The following is a 21,354-nucleotide window of genomic DNA, read 5'->3' on the forward strand; positions in this document are numbered from 1 at the left end:
TTCCCTCCCCCCATCTCTATCAATGAGCCTTCCCTCCCCACCTCCATCAATTGAGCCTCCCCACCTCCACCATTGAGCCTTCCCTCCCCACCTCCATCAATGAGCCTTCACTTCCCACCTCCATCAATGATCCTTCCCTTCCCACCTCCATAAATGATCCTTCCCTTCCCACCTCCATAAATGAGCCTTCCCTCCCCACCTCCATCAATGATCCTTCCCTCTCCACCTCCATCAATGAGTCTTCCCTCCCCACCTCCATCAATTGAGCCTCCCCACCTCCATCAATGAGCCTTCCCTCCCCACCTCCATCAATGAGCCTTCACTTCCCACCTCCATCAATGATCCTTCCCTTCCCACCTCCATAAATGATCCTTCCCTTCCCACCTCCATAAATGAGCCTTCCCTCCCCACTGCCATCAATGATCCTTCCCTTCCCACCTCCATCAATGAGCCTTCCCTCCCCCCATCTCTATCAATGAGCCTTCCCTCCCAACCTCCATCAATTGAGCCTCCCCACCTCCATCAATGAGCCTTCCCTCCCCACCTCCATCAATCATCCTTCCCTTCCCACCTCCATAAATGATCCTTCCCTTCCCACCTCCATAAATGAGCCTTCCCTCCCCACCTCCATCAAGGATTCTTCCCTCCCCACCTCCATCAATGAGCCTTCCCTCCCCACCTCCATCAGTGAGCCTTCACTTCCCACCTCCATCAATGAGCCTTCCGTCCCCACCTCCATAAATGATCCTTCCCTTCCCACCTCCATAAATGAGCCTTCCCTCCCCACTGCCATCAATGATCCTTCCCTTCCCACCTCCATCAATGAGCCTTTGTCTCCCATGACCCTGTCGCCGGTTGTCCAGTTTTCCTTCCTCGGACCACTTTTGATCAGTACTGACCACTGCAGACCCGGGAACGTCCCACAAGAGCTGCAGTTTTGGAGTTCCTCTGACCGAGTCGTCTAGACATTACAATCTGGCCCTTGTTAACGTCATTCCAATCCTTCAATTTCTTTCTGCTTTTAGCACATCAACTTCAGGGACAACATGTTCACTTGCTGCCTAATATCCACATTGGGGGGGCATGGCCTGGCGGGAGCCCAGAGTGAGGTTGTCTCTCTCTCACATACCACCATAGGACTCTGTGGATGTGTGGCACCAGGGATCTTTCCTCCCTTCTTTCTGGTGTAAACGTACGACGGTCAGCAAGTGGTTAATCCACGTCTTACCACTGACAGATTCATCAAACATCTCATCGTTTCCTATGGCCATCCAGGGCTCCAGTATAAAGCCCAACTGCAACTAACCTTACTCAGAATTCCTCCAGCCACATTGAATGTGTAGATGGGGGAATTGGAACATTTTATTTTCACTGGTTGAACAAAAAAGAAAGAAAAAAAAACAAAACCCCATTAACGTATCGCCTGCCAAAGATGTAGAACAGTCCGCAGTCCACAGGAGCTTCTATAGAACATAAGGTTCTACAAACACATTCTTCTCTTATCTTTGCTTATCTCTTCCTGGCTCCTTATCATAGTTCATAATTCTATACTGTGAGCACATATGTTTACTGTTCAGCCATGGCCTGGTATGGCCCCCAATTCATAGCATAGAATGCTGTGCCGGCAGTCTAGACAGCTTGGTGGATGGAAACCCTCACTGCTTGTGTTTTATAGAAGAATTGTATTATTGTTTTTTTCGGGAAAATACCCGTTTTTGCTTTTTTTTTTTCCCCACCCTTTGTTACATCTCAGTTAACCACTTGACCTCCAGAAAATTTACCCCCCATTCATGACCAGGCCATTTCTTGTGATACGGCACTGCGTTACTTTAACTGACAATTACGCGGTCGTGCGACATTGTAGCCAAACAAAATTGACGTCCCTTTTTTCCCACAAATAAAGCTTTCTTTTGGTGGTATTTGATCACCTCTGTGTTTTTTTTTATTTTTTGCGCTATAAACAAAAAAAATACACACAAAAAAAAAGAAAAAAAGGCCGACAATTTAAAAAAAATATATTTATATATATTTTTTACTTTCTGATAAAAAACACATCCAATAACAAAATAAAAAAAAAAATCGAATTTCTTCATCAGTTTAGGCCAATACGTATCCTGCTACATATTTTTAGTAAAAAAAAAAAAAAATCCCAATAAGCGTACAGTGATTGGTTTGCACCAAAGTTATAGCGTCTGCAAAACTATGGGATATATACTGGAATTTTAATTGATTTTTATACTAGTAATGGCGGCGATCAGCCACTTATAGATATTGCGGCGGACAATCGGACACTAACGGACACTTTTGACACTTTGTGGGGACCAGTGACACTAATACAGTGATCTGTGCTAATGACACTGGCAGGGAAGGGGTTAAACATCTAGAGCGATCAAAGGGTTAACTGTGTGCCTAGCCAGTGTTTATGTGTACTGTGTGGTGCATTTACTGAGGGATGTGATGGATTTTATTCACATATTCGTTTCAGCCAATCAGGTGACGGGTAACAGACCCGAGCACCTGATTGGCGGAGAGGCGGTTCAGTGTTAGGACAGGGAATATTCATTGGCTGTTCTAACACACCTGGGTGAACTGCGAGCGCCGAGCATGTCGTAGGTCACCTTTTTTTGACGCCTATCTAACGGAGCCCCAGACAGCAGTAAGATCCACACAGAAGTTCTAATCCTTCCCCACCCCAGCCAAAACGTAAAAAAAAAAAAAATCTCGGTCGCACATTAACAAAACTCTGGGTGTCGTCCTTCGGAGGGGTACACCCCTCCCCCCCCCTCAGACATACCGGGGTGACACTAATCCGGAATATCCCGCATCACTCTGACGCATCCTCCTCGCCCCTCCGCAGCGAGGCCGCGCCTTCACACAGGGGAACCATTAAGAGTGTCAAGGCCAATTTTGTACGGGGGGGGGTTAGCGCGTTGCGTCCCTTTGAGGCCTCGGAGGCCGTTGTTTACCTCTGCGCAGAATGGAGCGTTTTCATGCAAACAACATTCATCTTCTATTTCTGACAGATGCCGTATGACGGATTAACATAAATTGTATTCTGGGTTTTCAGGTTCCATTGAAGAGCGTCACCCGGCACTTCCAAGGGGGCAGATTCCCAGCGAGATGTAAAGAGCCTGACAATTTATAGCAGACACATGAGACCCCGGAGAATAGGAGAAGCACCCCGCAGCGTCAAATCACCTTATACACAGCCTGATATTTATGTCGTTCCCTCGCACAATCTGCATTCCCCGGTCTGGGGCTCCCTTTTTATCATTTAAATTAAAACTTTAATAAATACAAATTTAAAAAACAAAAAAAAATAGCTGTTGTAGTCTTACAATTACTATTATTATTATTATTAATTTTATATTAGTAATTCCAATTTGTTTTTAAACTTTAGGAAAATATATGATCTTTGGAACATCTGCTTTTTCTTGATGTTGCCAGAATTATTGGTAGAGTTGTTTTATACTTCGATGTTTTGTATTTATTTCAGCTTTTTTTCCAAGACTTTACAGGAATATAAGGGAATGTTCTAAATAAGTCAAAGTAAAAACACTTTATGTACAAGATATAAATTACATATATATTTATACTTATTTTTACTTTTTTTTTATTTTTTTCTTTTATTTTAATGTGTGTTTCTATAAAATCGTAAAAATAGTAGCAAAGAAAAATGATATTTATTTATAAAATTGATTGATAACTGTCATTAGTATTTTTACCCTCCCCCCTTTATTTTTCCCTTTCTTCTCTCTCTTTTCCTCTCCACTTAAACAAAAATTTGTATTATCGGGAGAAGAAAATACATGTTGGCATTGATAAATCAATTAAGGAATTACAGTGGGTTGAAATTGGGGTGGTGGAAGGAATAAGCACAGGATTATTATCAGGGGTAAGGTATAGTACAGAGGTAAGTCCAGGATTATTATCAGGGGTAAGGTATAGTACAGAGGTGAGTCCAGGAATATTATCAGGGGTAAGGTATAGTACAGAGGTAAGTCCAGGATTATTATCAGGGGTAAGGTATAGTACAGAGGTGAGTCCAGGAATAATATCAGGGGTAAGGTATAGTACAGAGGTGAGTCCAGGAATATTATCAGGGGTAAGGTATAGTACAGAGGTGAGTCCAGGAATATTATCAGGGGTAAGGTATAGTACAGAGGTGAGTCCAGGAATATTATCAGGGGTAAGGTATAATACAGAGGTAAGTCCAGGAATATTATCAGGGGTAAGGTATAGTACAGAGGTGAGTCCAGGAATATTATCAGGGGTAAGGTATAGTACAGAGGTAAGTCCGGGAATATTATCAGGGGTAAGGTATAGTACAGAGGTGAGTCCAGGAATATTATCAGGGGTAAGGTATAGTACAGAGGTGAGTCCAAGAATATTATCAGAGGTAAGGTATAGTACAGAGGTGAGTCTTGGAATATTATCAAGGGTAAGGTATAGTACAGAGGTGAGTCCAGGAATATTATCAGGGGTAAGGTATAGTACAGAGGTGAGTCCAAGAATATTATCAGGGGTAAGGTATAGTACAGAGGTAAGTCCAGGAATAATATCAGGGGTAAGGTATAGTACAGAGGTGAGTCCAGGAATATTATCAGGGGTAAGGTATAATACAGAGGTAAGTCCAGGAATATTATCAGGGGTAAGGTATAGTACAGAGGTAAGTCCGGGAATATTATCAGGGGTAAGGTATAGTACAGAGGTGAGTCCAGGAATATTATCAAGGGTAAGGTATAGTACAGAGGTGAGTCCAGGAATATTATCAGGGGTAAGGTATAGTACAGAGGTGAGTCCAAGAATATTATCAGAGGTAAGGTATAGTACAGAGGTGAGTCTAGGAATATTATCAAGGGTAAGGTATAGTACAGAGGTGAGTCCAGGAATATTATCAGGGGTAAGGTATAGTACAGAGGTGAGTCCAGGAATATTATCAGGGGTAAGGTATAGTACAGAGGTGAGTCCAAGAATATTATCAGGGGTAAGGTATAGTACAGAGGTAAGTCCAGGAATAATATCAGGGGTAAGGTATAGTACAGAGGTGAGTCCAGGAATATTATCAGGGGTAAGGTATAGTACAGAGGTGAGTCCGGGATTATTATCAGGGGTAAGGTATAGTACAGAGGTGAGTCTGGGATTATTATCAGGGGTAAGGTATAGTACAGAGGTGAGTCCAGGAATATTATCAGGGGTAAGGTATAGTACAGAGGTAAGTCCAGGAATATTATCAGGAGTAAGGTATAGTACAGAGGTAAGTCCAGGAATATTATTAGGGGTAAGGTATAATACAGAGGTAAGTCCAGGAATATTATCAGGGGTAAGGTATAGTACAGAGGTGAATCCAGGAATATTATCAGGGGTAAGGTATAGTACAGAGGTGAGTCCAGGAATGTTATCAGGGGTAAGGTATAGTACAGAGGTGAGTCCAGGATTATTATCAGGGGTAAGGTATAGTACAGAGGTGAGTCCAGGAATAATATCAGGGGTAAGGTATAGTACAGAGGTAAGTCCGGGAATATTATCAGGGGTAAGGTATAGTAGAGAGGTGAGTCCAGGAATATTATCAGGGGTAAGGTATAGTACAGAGGTGAGTCTGGGAATATTATCAGGGGTAAGGTACAGGGCCGTCTTTAATATCGATTGGACCCTGGGCAAAACTTTTCTTGGGCCCCCCCCATGCAGTTTCGCTCTCCACCTGCTCTGAGACATACAATAAATAGCAGCTAGACTCAAAATCAGTTTACTGAATCAGATCAGGCAGCTATTGCGATTGGTTGCTAGAGGTTACAGTGTATCATTACCGCTCACTGACTGGTTGCTAGAGGTTATAGCACACATTACAGCTCACTGATTAGTTGCTAGAGGTTACAGCACATGATTTCTGCTTGTTGATTGGTTGCTAGAGATTACTGTGGATATGACCTCAGGGGGGCATGATATACATATCAATGCCGCCGGCCGCCCCTATTTACATATGATTTCCGGTAATTTACATGTAAACACAGGGTCTGCAGGTGAGTCATCTTTACACAACAATAGGGCAGAGCTGGCAAGCATTAGTAGCAGCACTTCACACTGAGATATAGGGACACAGCATGGGACTAAAACCTCAAGGGGAGGAGGAATTTAAACCAGGATAGTTGAGGTATGAGGCTGCTGCTTTGGGCCCCACAACAATGACAGGGCCCAGGACAGCTGCCCCTTTTGCCCTGCCTTAAAAACGGCCCTGGTAAGGTATAGTACAGAGGTAAGTCCAGGAATATTATCAGGGGTAAGGTATAGTACAGAGGTGAGTCCAGGAATATTATCAGGGGTAAGGTATAGTACAGAGGTGAGTCCAGAAATATTATCAGGGGTAAGGTATAGTACAGAGGTAAGTCCAGGAATATTATCAGGGGTAAGGTATAGTACAGAGGTAAGTCCAGGAATAATATCAGGGGTAAGGTATAGTACAGAGGTGAGTCCAGAAATATTATCAGGGGTAAGGTATAGTACAGAGGTGAGTCCAGAAATATTATCAGGGGTAAGGTATAGTACAGGGATGAGTCCAGGAATATTATCGGGGGTAAGGTATAGTACAGAGATGAGTCCAGGAATATTATCAGGGGTAAGGTATAGTACAGAGGTAGGTCCAGGAATATTATCAGGGGTAAGGTATAGTACAGAGGTAAGTCCGGGAATATTATCAGGGGTATAGTATAGTACAGAGGTGAGTCCGGGAATATTATCAGTTGTAAGGGGTATAGTACAGAGGTAGGTCCATATAAGTCCACCTCTTTCTCTTTTCTGTGACATTTCAGGAATATCAGTTACTTAAACTACAAGAATTAGTATCAAAGATAAACCATCACCAGCATATGTATTATTTTGTTTATTGATACAAATTGATACATGCCGTCCATTTCTTTCTCTCTCTTTCTCTTTCATTCTCTTCTCTCCTTTTTTTTTGGTTATTCATATTTAAATAATTTTCCCGTTCCTCAACATAGAAGAACTTCAATCCCCACCATCAGCTGACATCAGAGGGGACATCATTGATAAAAAGTAGGCCATGAATATTTATGAGAACATATTTAATTTCCTGTGTTCAAATTTTGAATCAGTAAATTTCAAGAAAAGAATGAAATAAAAAAAAAAATCTGGAATAAGCTGCCGGAATCCGACCCTTTGAGGTCCTTACAATATCCTTCATCAGAATGTGTCTAATATTTATGGCCCCCCGAGCTGGCTGGCGATGGCCGGAGGGTTATGACAGGAGCCACAATAGCATTGTCTGATATGGAGGGGGGGTGCCCAGAGACCACCACAATAGGCCCTTTTATCATCATATAATCCCATTTGTGATAAGAAGAATTCCTGGGGATTAATTTAAATTCTTTACATTAGCAGCGGTTCGGCTCTCTTAATGAGATGAAAACACTCTTATCAGATTAATAGTCACATTAGGCTATTACATTCTTATCTGCTGGAAATGATTCTTATGACGGCCGTCCCCTCCCCCCTCCCCCTCCTCTATTGAGTGGGGTAATTCCTGATTAAGATCTCCTCTTTGCCGTACAATAAGCCTTATTATTGGATCTGCCATGAATTGATAAGTCCCTGGCGCTATAGGAGCGGGCAGCTGCCACTATGAAGAATGACCTTCAGATCCCTATCATCCCTATCATCGTGTCACTGGCACAAGAGCCCGGCTGCCGGCGAGTTGGAGGCTCCCAGGGTGCAAACTTCCTCCAGCACTATAATAAAGAGGCCCTGTCACCAACGTAAAACATCGCAGAAAAATCAAGTATTTTAAATGTTAACTTGCAACATTTTTTTCCTATCAATAGATTATTTTTCATTCACTTGCAGTGTGCCTTTCAATGCATTGAAAATCTTTCAACTCCAGGGAGAGTCAATTCCTTAGCCTCAGCCCCATCCCTCATTGCACGTCATAGCCCTCGCCTAATCTGGGAGTACAGGTGTGCATTATTAGGGTGTGCACCCCAAAACTCAAATGACGCTGAGCATGAGCACTCAACCTCTTTGGTTGACCATAGCGAGGCCTGTTCTGAGTGGAACCTGTCCTGTTATACCGCTGTATGGTCATTATTTTCCAGCACTGCCTTAACCCTCTTGGGCATGGAGGTCACCAGAGCATCACAGATTGCCACTGGAGTCCTCTTCCCCTCCTCCATGATGACATCACAGAGCTGGTGGATGTTAGAGACCTTGTGCTCCTCTACCTTTCGTTGGAGGATGTCCCACAGATGATCAATAGGGTTTAGGTCTGGAGACATGCTTGGCCAGTCCATCACCTTTACCCTCAGCTTCTTTAGCAAGGCAGTGGTCATCTTGGAGGTGTGTTTGGGGTCATTATCATGTTGGAATACTGCCCTGCGGCCCAGTCTCTGAAGGGAGGGGATCATGCTCTGCTTCAGTATGTCACAGTACATGTTGGTATTCATGGTTTCCTCAATGATCTGTAGCTCCCCAGTGCCGGCAGCACTCATGCAGCCCCAGACCATGACACTCCCACCACCATGCTTGACTGTAGACAAGACACACTTGTCTTTGTCCTCCTCACCTGGTTGCCGCCACACACGCTTGTCACCATCTGAACCAAATAAGTTTATCTTGGTCTCATCAGACCACAGGACATGGTTCCAGTAATCCATGTCCTTAGTCATCTTGTCTTCAGCAAACTGTTTACGGGCTTTCTTGTGCATCATCTTTAGAAGAGGCTTCCTTCTGGGATGACAGCCATGCAGACCATTTTGATGCAGTGTGCGGCGTATGGTCTGAGCACTGACAGGTTGACCCCCCACCCCTTCAACCTCTGCAGCAATGCTGGCAGCACTCATACATCTATTTCCCAAAGACAACCTCTGGATATGACGCTGAGCACGTGACCTCAACTTCTTTGGTGGACCATGGCGAGGCCTGTACTGAGTGGAACCTGTCCTGTTATACCGCTGTAGGGTCTTGGCAATCTTCTTATAGCCTAGGCCATCTTTATGTAGAGCAACAATTCTTTTTTTTCAGATCCTCAGAGAGTTCTTTGCCATGAGGTGCCATGTTGAACTTCCAGTGACCAGTATGAGAGAGTGAGAGCGATAACACCAAATTTAACACACCTGCTCCCCATTCACACCTGAGACCTTGTAACACTGGGGAGGGAAAATGGCTAATTGGGCCCAATTTGGACATTTTCACTTAGGGGTGTACTCACTTTTGTTGCCAGCGGTTTAGACATTAATGGCTGTGTGTTGAGTTATTTTGAGGGGACAGCACATTTACACTTTTATACAAGCTGTACACTCACTACTTTACATTGTAGCAAAGTGTCATTTCTTCAGTGTTGTCACATGAAAAGATAGAAGAAAAGATTTACAAAAATGTGAGGGGTGTACTTACTTTTGTGAGATACAGTATATGTTGTACCGCTGCTTTAATCAGGAGTGGGAGAATTTAATTTTGGTTGTTCTTCGATGGAAGGTTATAATAGTAGCAAGAAATATACAGCTATTTTTTTTTTTTTTTACAATTTTGGGCAAGTTTTTCTTTTGAAAAAAACAAAACAAAAAAAAAAGGAGATATCCTTTACCATTTACCACCAAATAAAAGCCCAATTTGTCCTAAAAAAAAAAAGTGGTAAAGTCCACCAGGATGCACAACGTAGTTGTTGCAAAATTGTGCTTATGCATTAAGATTTGTTTTACCCTTAAGTCACGAAGGGGTTAAGGTTTCTCTGTGATATGCCTCCCAGAATCAACAGATTCCCTCATCCAGTACAAACCACCTGGATGGAGGAAACTCTCCTGTTGGCTATTGGACTCAGACAGCCGCTCCTCCTGTGGCTGTCAGAATAATTCAACAATGACTATATCTGATTGGCTGCAGTTATTGTTCGGCTGAGAATCTCCGCCCAGCTCCTCTGGTTTTGTTGAGTTAGGTGGTGCCAACAGCGCCACCCACAGCTCAATCGTTTGGCCAATTTAACAGGAATTCAACAGTATTCATTCTGTACCCAAGCTGGAGTCAGGCTTTAACCACTTCAGCCCCGGAAGAATTTACCATTTACCTCCTTTCCTGACCAGAGCGCTTTTTGCAATTGTGCGGTCGTGTGACACTGTACCCAAACAAAATTGACATCCTTTTTTCCCCACAAATAGAGCTTTCTTTTGGTGGTATTTGATTGCCTCTGCGGTTTTTATTTTTTGCGCTATAAACAAAAAAAGAGCGACAATTTTGAAAAAAACTGAATATTTTGTAATTTTTGCTATAATAAATATTCCCATTTTTTTTTAAAAAAAGCTAATTTTTTCCTCAGTTTAGGCCGATATGTATTCTTCAACATATTTTTGGTAAAAAAAAAATAGCAATAAGCGTATATTGATTGGTTTGCGCAAAAGTTATAGCGTCTACAAAATAGGTAATAGTTTTATAGCATTCTTCTTATTATTATTTTTTTTACTAGTAATGGCAGCGATCTGCGATTTTTGTCATGACTGCGAGATTATGGCGGACACATCGGACAATTTTGACACATTTTTGGAACCATTGGCATTAAGACAGCGATCAGTGCGATTAAAAATGCATTGATTACTGTAAAAATGTCACTGGCAGTGAAGGGGTTAACACTAGGGGTGTGGTGAAGGGGTTAACTGTGTTCCCTGGGAGGTGATTCTAACTGAAGGGGGAGGGGACTAACTAGAGGAAGTGACAGATCGTGGTTCCTATATATATATAATAGGAACACATGATCTGTCACTCCTGTCAGAACAGAACAGGGAAGTCTGTGTTTACACGCACTCGTCCCTGTTCTGTCTCTCCTGGTCACGATCGCTCGTGGCCGGCGGTCATCGCGACCGTCAGCCATGAGCATTGGCACCCCCGCTGTGCAGCGGGTGCGCGCCTGCTATCCGATCCCGGCGAGCCAATGTATAGCTACGTGGTTTCGCGCAGGGGAGCCAAACTGCCGCAGTATAACTTCGGCGGCTGATCTGGAAGCGGCTAAAGTAGTTTTAAAGCCCCTACATATACCCAGTGTAGTGACCGGCTTCGGGTTATACAAGGGGATGAAGGTTTCTGCATGGGCTTGGTTTTTGGAAAAGGTGCAGAGAACATTTCCCTGCATTTTCTGGAGGCACAGAAGCAGCACAGAGTGAACCTAGTCTTAGCTATATTGTAAAAAAAAATAAATTTGGGTGGTCCATCTTCGGTCGCACAGAAAATGTTTTGGTCCATCTTCTGTTGCGCAGAAAATGTTTTGGTCCATCTTCTGTCATGCGGAAAATGTTTTGGTCCATCTTCTGTTGCGCAGAAAATGTTTTGGTCCATCTTCTGTCGCGCAGAAAATGTTTTGGTCCATCTTCTGTTGCGCAGAAAATGTTTTGGTCCATCTTCTGTCACGCAGAAAATGTTTGGGTCCACCTTCTGTCATGCGGAAAATGTTTTGGTCCATCTTCTGTTGCGCAGAAAATGTTTTGGTCCATCTTCTGTCGTGCAGAAAATGTTTTGGTCCATCTTCTGTCACGCAGAAAAGGTTTTGGTCCATCTTCTGTCGTGCAGAAAATGTTTTGGTCCATCTTCTGTCGTGCAGAAAATGTTTTGGTCCATCTTCTGTTGCGCAGAAAATGTTTTGGTCCATCTTCTGTCGTGCAGAAAATGTTTTGGTCCATCTTCTGTTGCGCAGAAAATGTTTTGGTCCATCTTCTGTTGCGCAGAAAATGTTTTGGTCCATCTTCTGTCATGCAGAAAATGTTTTGGTCCATCTTCTGTCACGCGGAAAATGTTTTGGTCCATCTTCTATCATGCGGAAAATGTTTTGGTCCATCTTCTGTCGCGCAGAAAAGGTTTTGGTCCATCTTCTGTCATGCGGAAAATGTTTTGGTCCATCTTCTGTCACGCGGAACATGTTTTGGTTCACCTTCTGTCGCGCCGAAAATGTTTTGGTCCATCTTCTGTCACGTGGAAAATGTTTTGGTCCATCTTCTGTCGCGGAGAAAAGGTTTTGGTCCATCTTCTGTCACGTGGAAAATGTTTTGGTCCATCTTCTGTCACGCAGAAAAGGTTTTGGTCCATCTTCTGTCGCGCAGAAAAGGTTTTGGTCCATCTTCTGTCACGTGGAAAATGTTTTGGTCCATCTTCTGTCGCGCAGAAAAGGTTTTGGTCCATCTTCTGTCGCGCAGAAAATGTTTTGGTCCATCTTCTGTCGCGCACAAAATGTTTTGGTCCATCTTTGGTTGCGCAGAAAATGTTTTGGTCCATCTTCTGTCGCGCAGAAAATGTTTTGGTCCATCTTCTGTCACGCAGTAAATGTTTTGGTCCATCTTCTGTCACGCAGTAAATGTTTTGGTCCATCTCCTGTCGCACAGAAAAATCATTTGTGTGTCTTTGAAGAAGATTGATGAACAATTGCGCACTGCGCACGTGCCCATTTCACAGAGAGACCGCATTTACTGCACGTACTGCACGTGGTAGCAACGTTCCCACATTATCTGGCATGATACCAATTTTTTTCTATGGTGAATATGCAATCTTCATGGTGAAGAGAGTGGTTGGTGTCCAAGGCACGGTCCAGGCGGAGGAATCAGCCACAAGCCTAGTGAGCGCCTGTGTTTGTCTGTGCCAAGGGAGTGCCACCTCCAGACCTCGACCTGGGCTACGTGCCAGGCTTTTTTGTTGCAACGCACCCCAGAAACCAGAGGACAAAGGTGGATGCCATTGTCACCTGAACAGTACATGTGTCTTAAGGAAAACATATCTGGTAAATATCCAGTCTTCATGGTGGGGAGAGTGGTTGCTATTCACGTGGCGGTCCATGTGCGGCTGAGGAATCGGCCACAAGCCTGGTGAACGCCGACTGCAGACCTCTTCTGATGGTTATTAGCCACCAGTCCTGCATTACGTCAGTTACTTTTACCTGTCTAAAAAAATAAGAAAATAAAACCAGGAATTTGTTCCTATGCTTCGTGCCAAAAAAGTGCCGCCACCAGACATCGCTCCGGGCCAAGCTCCAGATATTTGTGTTGAAACGAACCCCAGAGACAGGAGGACAAAAAGGGATGCCATTGTTTGTCGCCTGAATGTTACATGTGTCTTACACCGAACGTTTTCACTCCAGGGCTTTGATGGTAACATTTGACTTAGTACTGATGTAATGTTTCTGGTGGCCCCCTTTAAGCCGATCTGCAGAATGTTGTCCCTGCTACAGAAGGTTTCCCTCTTCATACTGGAGATGGACAGATGCATTGGAGGGAGAGAGAGAGAGGAGAGCATAAATTACATTGATTAGCTTCAGTGCAACCTGGATTAAACCAGTGTAGGCAGGTGCAGTCTGTTTTCTCCACTGTAGGTGGCGCTTGACCGCAGTGGCATTGCAGTTGGAGTGGAAATCAAGAGGACCTTGGTTCCTCTATGGTTCCCTGGGTCACTGGGGAAGCTATCCCATTGGAGGATGCTGCCCCATGTGACTCTGCCAACCAACTGGGGTCAGGCAGAGCCTATCTAAGGCCCTGGCTCCTGGGCTTGGCACAAATTTTGCATGTGGGTAGTGAGGGGACAGGTCACCCATCTGACAGGGGCAGTGATTAGCAGCAGGGAGAGCATAGTTGCCAATAGTCCCGAATTTCCCGGGACATTCCCGGGATTTAGACCCTTTTCCAATTTTAGTGTTTCCCGGGAAATGTCGTGGGAAATCCCCTTTTTCCAGATTTTTCACCGCCGCCGCTAGAGGTCCGCGTCTGGCGGAGATAATGTCTCCACTGGTCTCTATTTTCCAGAAGACCAGACAACGAAATAAGAAGCGGAGCCTGCCGAGTGGCTACAATAGGAATAGAGCTACGGCAACGCCCACCCCCGCCCCCGGTCTGTCTGTCATCTGTGACCTGTTGTGAAAAGGGGTGGGGGGTGGGCAGTGCCGCAGCTCAATTTCTATTGTAGGCGGCCAGCTCCGCCTCTATTTTGTTCCCCCTCGGCCTCTTACTTCAGACACCGCTGCTGGGATATAGAAGGGCTCCAATGGGGGGGGGGGGACATCTGAGATGTAAAGAAACACTCCGCTGGGGACACCTGAGATGTAAGGAAGCACTCCGCTGGCTGGGGACAGTGACACCTGAAATGTAAGGAGGCACTCCGCTGGCTGGGAACAATGACACCTTAGATGTAAGGAAGCACTCCGCTGGCTGGGGAAAGTGACACCTGAGATATAAGGAAGCATTCTGCTGGGGACACCTGAGATGTAAGGAGGCACTCCACTGGGGACACCTGAGATGTAAGGAGGGACTCTACTGGGGACACCTGACGGCATCTGGTGGCAGGCGACGTGATAAGTGACACGCACAGGGCTCCCACTGATTCTGCATTATGGTGAGTTGATCTATTTCATGTTATATTACAATGTAATATAACAATAATGAACTTTAATAACCCTGACACCATAACAACCATGGTGCCGGGATGATTGAAGCGCTAACACCAGGTGTTTGGAGTATCTTTATCTGCTGATTGTTAAACTTTCTGGAATACACATATTTCTATTGTGGTGTAGGATCTGGGCCTGCTGTCCCTCCATTCCTCTTTTTTTCCTTCCTTCTCTCTCTGTCTCTCTCTCTCTTTCTTTGTTTCTCCCTCCATCTCTCGTTGTCTTAGACTCTAACCACACCCCCTTTGAGTCACGCCCCTTTAAGCCACACCCAATATTACGCTTAAACCACGCCCACTTTGATTGACCGGGAGGAGAATCAGGAAGACAATAGCGAAAAAGTAATTTGCTATTGTCACACAATTTTTTTAAGCCAATTGGAGCCTCAGGCTCTAATCATGTGCTTCTAAAAAAAAAAAAAAAAAACCCCATTGAAATCCATAAGTCCGGTGCCCTGCATGTAGATTAGGGGCCGGGTGCATGGATTAGGGGGGGGCGGTGCTCCTGCGTCCCTTATGGATGGGCCGCCACTGGTGGAAGCCGCAGTGCCTACATCAATATACTGCGGTCCTAACTCTATATTTTTGGGAATTTCCAAGTTGGAACATACAGTACATAGCAATAGATAAATAAATAAATGACAGGTTTTCCTGGAGGGAGCTCCTTAAAGGCACAGGGACACATTGGATGCCCAAGACACCTCTGTATACTGCGGTCCTAACTCTAGCACATGAGCACTGCAGCACAAGTGATTGGCTCCCTGTACTGCTTCTCCCTCCCCCTAACATGCCGATTTCACAGAGATACCACATTTCATACACCCGGTAGCACAGTTCTCACGTTATGTGGAATGATAACATTTCTTTGATAAATATACAGTCCTCGTGGTGGTTGGTGTTCATGTGGCGGTCCATATACGGCTGAGGAATCGGCCACGAGTCGGGCGAGCGCCACTCTATATCTTCTCCTTCTATGGTCATCAGCTACCGATCTTACATCCCGTCAGTCAGTTTTACCCGACTAAGTAAACAGAAATCTGTCCTACGTTCCTACTTTCTGTGCCAAGGGAGTGCCACCTCCAGACTTCGCTCCGGGCCGTGAACCAGATGTCTGTGTTTGAAGTGCACCCCAGAAACAAGAGGACAAAGATGGGCACCTGAATGGTACATGTGGCATCGTGGACTCCCAAGAAGTAGGATGAATGACATTGGGTGCCATTCAAGGTGAAAGAGGACCCCTGTGGGGGGCAGTACAGCGGAGGAGGGGAGGACAGTAACCGGAGCTGATTTGTTAACTTCAACTCCTACCGGGAACTTACAATATTCATTCTGTGCCCGAGCTGGAGATGGGCTTTACGAAACATGTCATTGTCGAGTCACTTCTTCTCCTGGGAATGTTTTAGAAATATTTTTCTCTACAGTGGGGTCTCCAAACTTTCTAAACAAAGGGGGCCAGTTTACTGTCCCTGTCCCCTCTCGGACTTAGGGGGTCAGACTGTGGTCAGTAGAGGTGGAAAATATCTCAGACTTGGTGGTCAGAGTAAAGAGACAACATAGTGCCTGTGATCAGTACGGAAGGGGACTAGTGTCCTGTCATTAGTATAAGTATGAGGAATAGTGCCCTCATCATTGGTGTCAGTGGGAGGAATAGTGCCCCATCATTGGTGTCAGTGGGAAGAATAGTGCCCCATCATTGGTGTCAGTGGGAGGAAACGTGCCCCATCATTGGTGTCAGTGGGAGGAATAGTGCCCTCATCATTGGTGTCAGTGGGAGGAGTAGTGACCCATCATTGGTGTCAGTGGGAGGAGTAGTGACCCATCATTGGTATCAGTGGAGGGAATAACGCCCCATCGTTGGTGTCAGTGGGAAGAATAGCACCCCATTGTTAATGTCAGTGGAAGGAGTAGTGGCCCATCATTGGTGTCAGTGGGTAGAAGAGTGTTCCATCGTTGGTGTCTGTGGGAGGAGTAGTGCCCCATTGTTGGTGTCACTGGGAGGAATAGTACTTCATCATTGGTATCGATGTAAGGAATAGTGCCCCATAGTTGGTGACAGTTGAGGGAATAGTGCCCCATCGTTGGTGTCTGTGGAAGGAGTAAGGCCCCCACATTTGTGTCAGTGGGAGGAATAGTGCCTCATCTTTGGTGTCACTGGGAGGAATAGTGACCCATTGTTGGTGTCAGTGGGAGGAATAGTACTTCATCATTGGTATCGATGTAAGGAATAGTGCCCCATAGTCGGTGTCAGTGGAGGGAATAGTGCCCCATCGTTGGTGTCTGTGGGAGAATTAAGGCCCCCACATTGGTGTCAGTTTGAGGAATAGTGACCCATCATTAGTGTCAGTTGGAGGAGTAGTGCCGCATCGTTGGTGTCTGTGGGAGGAGTAAGGTCCCCACATTGGTGTCAATGGGAGGAATAGTGCCCCATCGTTGGTGCCAGTAGGAGGAATAGTGCTTCATCTTTGGTGTCACTGGGAGGAATAGTGCCCCATTGTTGGTGTCAGTGGGAGGAATAGTACTTTATCATTGGTATCGATGTAAGAAATAGTGCCCCTTAGTTAGTGTCAGTGGAGGAAATAGTGCCCCATCGTTGGTGTAAGTGGGAGGAATAGTACCCCATCGTTGGTGTCTGTGGGAGGAGTAAGGCCCCCACATTGGTATCAGTTGGGAGAAATAGTGCCCCCTCATTGGTGTCAGTTGGAGGAATAGTGCCCCATAATTGGTGTCAGTTGGGGGAATAACGCCCCTCGTCATTGGTGTCAGTTGGAGGAATAGTGCCCCATAATTGGTGTCAGTTGGGGGAATAACGCCTCTCGTCATTGGTGTCAGTTGGAGGAACAGTGCCCCATCATTGGTGTCAGTGCATTGAATCTTTCCAGTGGGAGGAATAGTGCCCAAAGAGCAGGATAAGGGCAAGTAAAGAGCTGTATTTGGCCCGTGGGCCGCAGTTTGGAGACCACTGCTCTACAGCTTTAGTTCCATTACCTTCCTGTAGTGAAGGATGTCCCGCGATGTGCAGGCTCACTGGATTCTGTAGAAATCTTCACTGCAGGACTACTCTGTCCTCTTCCTTCTGTTGAACTTCTGCCAATTTGAGGGTTAACAGCTTGGGGTCCCTGGGCTCAGCTACACCAAAGCCTGGCGAGAGCCGCTGTAGGTCTGTGCCAAGGGAGTGCCGCCTCCAGTCAAATTCACTCCTGGCCGCGTCCCAGATATTTTGTGTTGAAATGCGCCCCAGAACCGAGAGGACGAAGATGGATGTCATTGTCACCTGAACGGTGCATTGACCTGAATGGAACACATTTGGTGAAGATATGGTCTTCACGGTGGAGAGAGTGGTTGGTGCTGACGGGGACGGTCCATGCACGGCTGGGGAATCGGTCACAAGCCTGCCGAGTGCCGCCATACATAGAAAGATGTCCTCTGATGATCATTAGTCATCACCGGTCCTGCATTACGTCAACCTTACCCGTCTAGATAAACTTTGAAAATTTGTTCCTACCTTCTGTGCCAAGGGAGTGCCACCTCCAGACATCGCTCCAGGCCGCGTCTCAAATATTTGTGTTGAAACGCACCCCAGAAACAAGAGGACAAAGATGGATGTCATTGTCACCTGAACGGTACATGTGTCTTCACCCTTTCACTCTTTCACTGCCAGAACCTTTTTTTTTTTTTTTGTGATTTTTGCACACGTTTAAATAAATAATTTTAGGCCTAAAGAATACATAAAACCCCCAAATTCTTATATATTTTTTGGAAGCAGACGCCCTAGAGCGGGGATCTCCAAACTTTCTAAACAAAGCGCCAGTTTAGTGTCCTTCAGACTTTACAAGGGCCGGATCCCGGATGGTGTGTCGGTGGGAATGGAAAATGTCCGGACCAGGGACATACTGACAACTCATGGGGCCCCCGCACTATAGGAGATTATGGGGCCCCCAGGCAATAGGAGAAGATTATGGGGCCCCCGGGCAATAGGAGATTATGGGGCCCCCAGGCAATAGGAGAAGATTATGGGGCTCCCGGGCAATAGGAGATTATGGGGACCCCAGGCAATAGGAGAAGATTATGGGGCCCCCAGGCAATAGGAGATTATGGGGCCCCCGGGCAATAGGAGATTATGGGGCCCCCGGGCAATAGGAGATTATGGGGCCCCCAGACAATAGGAGATTATGGGGCCCCTAGACAATAGGAGATTATGGGGCCCCCAGGCAATAGGAGATTATTGGGCCCCCAGGCAATAGGAGATTATGGGGCCCCCAGGCAACAGGAGATTATTGGGCCCCCAGGCAATAGGAGAATAAGGGGCCCCCAGGCAATAGATTATGGGGCCACACAGTATACACACACACATACACTATACACACAGACACACAATATACACACACAGTATACACACACACACATACACACACAGACACACAATATACACACACAGTATACACACACAGAATACACATACACACACTGAAAGGGTACTGGAGAGGCGGGGCAGCTATAATCTTGGGATTTTAAAAAAAACACAAATTTTTACATACTGTCCTTGTTTTTTTTTTAGGCTGACAACCCTGATGGGGCCCCTTAGTGGCATGGGGCCCTCGGGCAGTGCCCGAGTGCCCGTATGGTCAGTCCGCCCCTGGTCCGGACATCAGTGGGAAAAAATAATGCCCCGTTGCTTGTTTCAGTGGGAGTAATTGTGCCCCATCATTGGTATCATTAAGAGAAATCGTTCCCCATCGTTGGTGTCGTTGGGAGGAATTGTGCCCCATTACTGATGCCATTGGGCCCCATTGTTGGTGTAATTGAGAGAACTTGAGCCCCATCCTTGATGTCATTGGGAGGAATCGTGCCCCATTACTGATGTAATTGAGAGGAATTGTGCCCCATCCTTTTGTGTCAGCGGGAGGAATTATGCCCCATTGTTGGTATCGGTGGATGAAATAGTGCCCCAAGGGCGGGGCTTTTTTTTCTCATAGAAAAGGTGCAGGTACTCCACCCTTTCAAGTCATCCCTTGTCTCCACCCCCTACCCACCTCCAAGCACCGTCCCTTTAAGACAATACAAGACCAAATATTATTTGGTGCTTGATAGGATTCTATGAAATTTGCAAACAAAAAACAGTAAAAAAGAGCCCCTACAGCAAAAATAGACCCCCCCTAAGCAAAAATAGATACCTCCCAGCAACTATAGACCCAACTAGCAAAAATAGATCTCTCCCAGCAACATCAGACCCCCTCAGCAACAATAGACCCCCCCCCCCCAAGCAAAAATAGATACCTCCCAGCAACTATAGACCTAACTAGCAAAAATAGATCTCTCCCAGCAACATCAGACCCCCTCAGCAACAATAGACCCCCCCCCCCAAGCAAAAATAGATACCTCCCAGCAACTATAGACCCAACTAGCAAAAATAGATCTCTCCCAGCAACATAAGACCCCCTCAGCAACAATAGATCTCCCTAGCAACTATAGCTCTCCCAGGAACACTGGACCCCCCCCAGCAACAATTGACTCCCCCAGCTACAATAGATCCACCCCAGCAACAATAGATCTCCCAGTAGCCAGCAACAATAGACCCCTCTCTCAACGGTAGGTCTCTCCCATTGACAATTGACCCCAAGCAAAAAAAAAATCCCCCCACCAGAAGCAATAGATACCCCCAGTGACAATAGATGCCCCAGCAGCATGAATAGACCCTTCAGCATACCCCAGCACCCCTTGTGCTGGAGGTGCCGGAACCGTGTTCCCCCCACGCTCCCGCTGAAAAAAAGCCCTGCCCAAGGGTCAGATCAAAGCAAGCAAAGGGCCGCATCTGGCCCTCGGGCTGCAGTTTGGAGACCAATGCCCTAGAGAATAAAATAGTTGCAATTTTTTTTTTACGTCACACGATATTAGAGCAAAAGTTAAAGTGATTCTAAAGGTTGTAAATTAAATGAATGTGACAGGGAGGATCTCGCACAGGCCCCCTGAAGTATGGGCGGGGGTCACCGTTGCAACCCCTGCGGCCCCTGATGCTACGCCAGTGGTACCAAAGCTTGTCGTCATCTCATGGGAGCACGCAATTTTAAAGTGGTTCTAAAGCCTTATTTTTTTTTTAACCTAAAATACCTCCTCTGAGCATTAGTATTGCACAGAGCGACCCCGAATCTCCTCTTCTGGGGTCCCCCACCAGTGCTTTAGGTTCTTCGTCTTCTGTGTCTGCCCCCCCATAGTAAGACGCTTGCTATGGGGGGGCAGACAGGAAGGCTCATTCCCAACACTCATACTCCCATTGACATACACACAGTGCTGCTTGCCACCGCTCCCCGCTCGATGCCAAGGGCTCCTGCTTCTATCAATCTGCCCTGTGAGACCAGGAAGAGAGAAAGCTGCACACTGGCACAGCGCTGGATCAATACAGGGCTCAGGTATGTATGGGGGGGGGGGGGTGGAGCACATGGGTAGTGAAAGGTTTTTCACCTTAGTGCAGGAAATGCATTAAAGTGATATTAAAGGTCAATAAATAAAATAATAACATTATACTTCCCTGCTCTGTGTAATGCTTTTGCACAGAGCACCCCCCGATCCTCTTATTCTGGGTTCCCCCGCTGGCGCTCCTGGCTCTCCCGCCCCCACCGAGTGCCCCCCAAAAGCAATCCATTCACACACAGGCAGGGCCGCCATCAGGGGGGTGACAGGCAATACAACTGTAAGGGGCCCCTGGTAGGGTGACCACATGTCCCGGATTGCCCGGGATTGTCCCTGAATTCATATTTGTGTCCCGTGTCCTGGGCACCTTCATTCCGGGACAATATAGTGTCCCGGAATGAAATAAGGACACACAGCTACACTAATAAATGGCACGGACGGGGGCGGATCTGCTTGGCTCGGGCTGGGGCCAGGTCGGCTCAGCTTGGGCTGGTCCACTCCGCTCCGATGGGGAGCATGTCTGCTCCGCTCAGACAA

This window comes from Aquarana catesbeiana, linkage group LG06 (genome assembly GCF_042186555.1).
Source record: "Aquarana catesbeiana isolate 2022-GZ linkage group LG06, ASM4218655v1, whole genome shotgun sequence".
NCBI lineage: Eukaryota > Metazoa > Chordata > Amphibia > Anura > Ranidae > Aquarana > Aquarana catesbeiana.